The sequence below is a fragment of the Hyperolius riggenbachi genome, chromosome 2 (assembly GCF_040937935.1).
Source record: "Hyperolius riggenbachi isolate aHypRig1 chromosome 2, aHypRig1.pri, whole genome shotgun sequence".
NCBI classification, from domain to species: Eukaryota; Metazoa; Chordata; class Amphibia; order Anura; family Hyperoliidae; genus Hyperolius; species Hyperolius riggenbachi.
Genome location: NC_090647.1, coordinates 272,532,910 through 272,539,236, shown reverse-complemented (window position 1 = coordinate 272,539,236; position 6,327 = coordinate 272,532,910). Strand labels below are relative to the sequence as shown.

General features: G+C 47.1%; 1 long non-coding RNA gene across 1 annotated transcript in view; it reads right to left on the bottom strand.

Moving 5' to 3' along the window:
* Positions 1–727: 727 nt before the first annotated feature.
* The window catches only part of LOC137544310 (uncharacterized), a 59,910-nt gene continuing 54,310 nt past the window's right edge, over positions 728–6,327 (bottom strand). Inside the window, exon 3 of the long non-coding RNA XR_011025813.1 lies at positions 728–1,697. This is a non-coding gene — a long non-coding RNA (uncharacterized lncRNA). The remainder of the gene's footprint in view (positions 1,698–6,327) is intronic.

Below are 6,327 nucleotides of genomic sequence, written 5' to 3'. Positions count from 1 at the left end.
GGGCCTCTTCACTTGAAAGTGTCCCAGGCGGAGGCAGAGCTTCCCGTGGGTGGGCGGGGCTTATCACGGTTGGGGTGGGGCTTATTTTGCGCTGCGAGAGGGGCCTTTTTTTGAAGATTTTAAAAAGGGGGGTGCCTGGGCACCCAGAGCACCCCCCTGTGCACGTGCCTGCGTTCCCCAATCCATCTTCCTGCGGGCAGGTGTTTGCCAGGGATATCTGTCCACAGGAAGATGGATTGTGGAACGCTCGTCATTGAGGGATATTGCTGGCACATAACAGGCGCAAACGGGAAGTCAAGTGTGGACGGGGATCTTAAAGATCCGATCCGCAATGACGGTCATTATTGCCATGTTAAGTGTCATTCACATAATCGCACACCTGTACCAATATGGCGAGATTGCTAAAAAAAAACCAAAAAAACAAAAAACGCTGGCCATCAAAATAATTGGTGGAAAAAAATCCCATAGTGGGCATGGGACTTTAGTCTTTCTAGACCACCAAAGCTTAGATTAAAGGTTAAGCTGGGCTTTATAGGACAGACGTTCTACGCTGGTTAGGTTACCCGATGTTCCTGCAATTATAAAGAATTAGACAAATCAATACTTTCCATTAATGAAAAGTAGGGGCATAATGTGAGCCTGGTGGGTCTCTCAGCAAAACTCCACTCCACAGGCCGGGCCCTGCTGCTCCCCCCCCCCCCCCCCCCCCAAGATTGCAGTGCATGCTATGGAAGCCCAATCCCATGCAAGGTGCAGAACAGAGCAGCAGCTTTTTTCATGGCTAATGTGGCTGACAGGATATTGATTAGCAGAGTAGTGTGACTGCACCTGTGCGCATTTACCTGCAGATCTAAAAGCCTGGTTTAATTATGATTGGCCAATCGCTGCCCAATTTTACCACCTCCATGTAGTGTGAGAGCCCACAGATTTTGAATACTATCAACAGATTGTGTAGGTAAACTCTTATGCTTCATAGAGGTGCTAAAATTCCTCATTGATTGGCCAATCTAAATTCCATGTGTGTACCAGGCTTTTCCAATTTAATTACATTCAAGTTTGTAGGGCCCTTTAAAAGATATTATTCCTTAAACTAGCAGTACATTTTTCACTGAACATAAACAAAAGTGATACATACGTAACAATCAAAAGACACTGTGGTATTTGAAGTGTGAAAGGTAAAAGCCTTGCAAGTGCAAAACATTTCAGCTTGAAAGGAAAGAAAAAGGGCAAATATACAGGTAGACTGTGCCTCAGCCACCAAGCATCTCAGAATAGTACTGCCCATATTCTAGTCATATTTTCTTCCTCTTTCATTCGGGGTGGGGGGAAGAGAATAACCGCATTAAGATAACAGAGAAGATGTACACGAGGGTCCAAACCAGTGCAAGTAGCTCTTTAAATACATCCTTTTTCAGCAGGAGCAAACTTATACATCAGGAAACCTACACCGATGAAAGTTCCCAGCATATATGTGTAAACGAAGAGCACAAAGCAGAGTATGTGTTTTGTCCTTCGGAAAACTGCAGTCAGCATCCTGTTGAGCCACGGCGAGTATCTACTCCGCCTCCTCCTCCTCCTGTATGCAGGTAGGATTTCTTCCTCTTGTGATGACAAATCTTGCAATTCAAAGGTCGTCTCTACTGAGTGATGCTGTAGGTCACTTCTTGTGTCCATTTCTCAGCCTTGGCTTTGTTCTGCTGTGAATAACACAAAAAGCAAATATTTAGCGTATAATGCAGATCCAGCTCCTGTACACAAAAGAAGCACTATGCTGAAATATTTATTTAAAATGATCATGTTTCTCTTTACATTACAATAAACTAAACTCATATTTGAAGATATTTAAGAGGTTAAAGCAAACCTGTAATTTAAAAAAAAAATGTAAAAAAACAAAACAAAAACAAATAAAGTAGCCGGAATTCTTTACTTGTTCGAGAGGCTTCCCAGATTCTCCTTGGCCCAACTGTTGCTGCACTGGACCCTCTTCTTGTCCTACCATCTGTGTACAAGCATGGTTGCACTGCGACTATATATGAGTATGGGCTGTGCATGCCAAGTAGAACAAGGCTGCTATTACATAGTGGAAAAAGCCCTGCATGAGCGTGGACATGCTTGGCCCGTACTTGCGCAGTACAGCTGTGCTTGTACATGGATGGGAATGTGGCCATGAGAAAGATATTTGACAATTAGTTTAAAAGGACTGCTAGGGGTATGAGGATCGAGGAAGCCTCTGGACTATCCAGAGGTTTCCCTCTACTGAAGTAAGTATATCTAATTTTAAAATTTGTGGTGATTTAGGTATGCTTTAACCTTTTTAGCGGTAACCCCATGATAAATCCGCAGCTCAGAGTGCACGGGCAGACAGCTGTTTGTCCATTCCTTAAAGGAAAACTTAAGTCAAAAATAAAAAATGACATTTACTCACCCGGGGCATCCCTCAGCCCCCCGAAGCTGGATGGTGCCCTCGCAGCCCCGCTCCGATCGTCCTGTCCCCGCCGGCGGCTACTTCCGGGTTCGGCAAGCCGCCGACAGGCTGGGAAAGCGGCTGATTTTCCGCGTTCTCAGCCGTTATATCACCCTCTATGCTGCTATAGCGTTTATTTTTTACTTAAGTTTTCCTTTAAGTCTGAGGGCTGCAGGTCTCTGGAAAAGAGACCTGTCTTTGCTTTGCAAGTTTCAGACCTGCTCTGCTGCTGAGGAATTTGCATACACTTGTCATGCAAACTGCCTAGCTGCCTCCTTTGAAGGCTTGCAGTATAAATACCATGTGCTCCCAGAATCCTTTGCTGGTCATGAAGGTTTGTTCCTGCAAACACTCCTAGAGTGTCAGCCTTGCTGTCGTTTGCTAAGATTATCTTAGAGTAATTCCTGGGGATTGCACTAGGCATCCCTTCTAGTGCAGTCAGGTTGTATTATCTGTTTTGCCTAGTTCTGTCTCTCTGTCTCGATTGCCTTGTCGCCAGCGGCGGTCGACAGGGAATCGTTCTGTCTGTCTGGGAGTGTAGGCCAGAGTTGCGGTTGCTACTGGCTGCTCCATCTGTCTGGATTGCATTAGCCCTAATGGTAGTGGCAGTGCTTCCTTCTGTATTCTGCCTCAGGGGTGCTAACCAGAGCAGCGGTTGCTACTGGTAGCCCCATCTGTTTGTCTGTCTGGATTGCATTCGCTCTAGCGCTAGCAGCGGTGGTTCCTTCTGAATTCTGTCTGGGAGTGTAGGCCAGAGCTGTGGTTGCTGCTGGCTGCTCCTTCTCTCTGTCTTGTCTTGTACGAACGCTTGCTGTAGGCTCGGTGAGGTACCGTTTAGCAAGCGTTCGCGTTCTCTATTTCGTGTTTGTGTGTCACTGGCTAGTTAGGGTGGCATGCTTATCACTGGGCGCCTAACACGCGGTGATAGGCTCGGTGAGGTACCGTTTAGCAATGCGTTCTCTATTTCGTGTTTGTGTGTCACTGGTTAGTTAGGGTGGCACGCTTATCACTGGGCGCCTAACGCGCGGTGATCGTGCTTAAACGCGTTCGCTGTTGCGAATGAGTGCGGTGTTCGCGTTTAGTTAGCGTTTGTTATTTTCCTTATTGTTCTTGCTTGCTGTGTCTTTGCTACTCTCGTGCTCTGTCCTGCTCAGTCTTGTGTCACTTCTTGCAATCGCCTCTCTTGCGATTGCGTTCCCACTTTGTTTCCGCTGTTGTGTGTTCACCGTCGCTGGGTGGCGACTAGATTGGTGGACACACATTTATTCTGTCTCTGTGCTCTTTCTTTATTAGGGCTATCCAGCCCTACATTGCTTCAACTGCAAATCTGGCATCTGTGGCAGTACAGAGGCTGAGTCCATCTGTACTCCACAGCTCCATCTGCCGGTGGGAATCTCCCTCTACAGGTGCATAGCACCATAGCTGGGTCCTATATAATTACATGCTTGTGGAGGTTTTCTGCAGTGTCAGCGCACGCTCTGTGCGCTGACCACGGAAATATATCACGCAAACGTTACAGTAACCCTGAGCTGGATCCATGGAAGGTGTGTAATGTCCAGGGCTGCCGCAGATCTACAGTGCTGCCCATATGTATTCATACCCCTGGCAAATTTTGACTTAAAGTTACTTTTATTCAACCAGCAGTAATTCTTTTGACGGGAATGACATGTATCTCCCAAAACAGACGGTGTACAAGAGGCATTATTGTGGAAAAAAACATTTCTCAGCTTTTATTTCCATTTGAGCAAAAAGAGTCCAGTCCCAATAATCAATAGAAAAGTCTTTATTGGCTATTACAGCAATCAAACGCTTCCTATTTTTGCATGTCTCCACAGGTATTTTTGCCCATTCATCTTTAGCAATGACCTCCAAATCTTTCAGGTTGGAGGGTCTTTTTTGCCATCCCCCTGATCTTTAGCTCTCTCCACAGATTCTCAATTGGATGCAAGTCAGGACTCTGGCTACTCTACTCCAAAACGTTAATGTTGTTATCTGCTAACCATTTCTTCACCACTTTTGCTTTGTGTTTTGGGTCATTGTCATGCTGAAATGTCCACTGGTGCCCAATGACAAGTTTCTCTGCAGACTGCCTGATGTTCTCATTGAGAATCCTCATGTATTTCTCTTTTATCATGGTGCCGTTTACTGTGAGTAGGTTCCCTGGTCCATTGGCTGAAAAACACCCCCAAAGCATTAGGCTCCCACCACCATTTTTGACAGTGGGGATGGTGTTCTTTGGGTTGAAGGCTTCTCCTTTTTTATGCTAAATGAAAAAAACATCATTGTGATCAAACAATTCAATTTTTGTGTCATCTGACCATAACACAGAAGACCAGAAGTCTTCTTATTTGTCCAGATGAGCATCTGCAAAGGCCAAGTGAGCTTTTGTGTGCCTTATCTGGAGAAGTAGCGTCCTCCTTGGCCTGCATCCGTGGAACCCAGCTGTGTACAGTGTCCGTTGGATTGTCTGCCTTAAGACATTGCCACCAGCAGAGCCCAGATTCACCAGGATGACCTTGGTGGTGATCCTAGGTTTCTTTTTCACCTCTCTCACTAGCCTCCTGGCCAGCACAGGTGTCACTTTTGGTTTCCGACCACATCCTGAGATTTCCACAGTGCAGAAAATCTTGAATTTTTTAATAATACTTTGCACTGTAGCCACTGGAACTTGAAAACATCTAGAAATGGCCTTATAGCCCTTTCCTGACTTGTGAGCAGCCACAATGCACAGCCGTTTCATTGTCTTAGCCATGACCAGAGCCGGTGTAATGTCTGATCGCGCTGCCTGGAAGCTCCCCTCCACACTGAGTAGCACACATGCGCAGTGTGAAGTTCATTATGCTGCTGATGGTAACACATCCTACACTCCTCAAATTTTCAGGGAAGGGATCCCCCGAACTACCTATATGCCAAATTGCAGCCCCCGAGCCCCGCTGGTTCAGGAGATAGATTAGAGAAACCTATCTCGGGAACCAGTGGGGCTCGAGGGCTGCAATTTAATATAGAGGTATTTGGGGGGATCCCCTCCCTACCCTGAAAAGTTGAGGAGTGTAGGATGTGTGGAAGTGGAGATATCTATTATGTTACCATCAGCAGCATTATGAAATAGGAAATGTAGCCGCACAGCCTCCTACTGCGCATGCGGGGCAGCGCAAATCCACAGGCAGCGTAATCAGACTGACTGTCCACAAACCAACTGCAGAGAGCTGCTGTTGAGTTGAAGTCGACTGGCGCAACTGAGCCATATCACCGGGGCTGATTGTGGCCGAACGGTGGCACCCGGGAGCATGGCGAGGGACGTGTCGGTGCTCATGGGCTGGATGAAGCCCCGGGTGAGTATAAAGTCTTTTTATTCCGCCATCACAGGTTTACTTTAAAGAGAACCCGAGGTGGGTTTGAAGATTATTATCTGCATACAGAGGCTGGATCTGCCTATACAGCCCAGCCTCTGTTGCTATCCCAAACCCCCCTAAGGTCCCCCTGCACTCTGCAATCCCTCATAAATCACAGCTGCGCTGCTGACAAACAACTTGTCAGAGCTGGCTGTGTTTATCTCTATAGTGTCAGTCTGCTGCTCTCCCCGCCTCCTGCAGAACTCCAGTCCCCGCCTGCATCCCTTTCCTCCCTGCTGATTAGAGGGAAGGGACGGGGGCAGGGACCGGAGCTATGCAGGAGGCGGGGGAGCAGCTGAGACTGACACTACAGATGTAAACACAGCCTCACAGCACGGCTGCGATTTATGAGGGGTTGCAGAGTGCAGGGGGACCTTAGTGGGGTTTGGGATAGCAACCGAGGCTGGGCTGTATAGGCAGATCCAGCCTCTGTATGCAGATAACATTCTTTAAACACACCTCGGGTTCTCT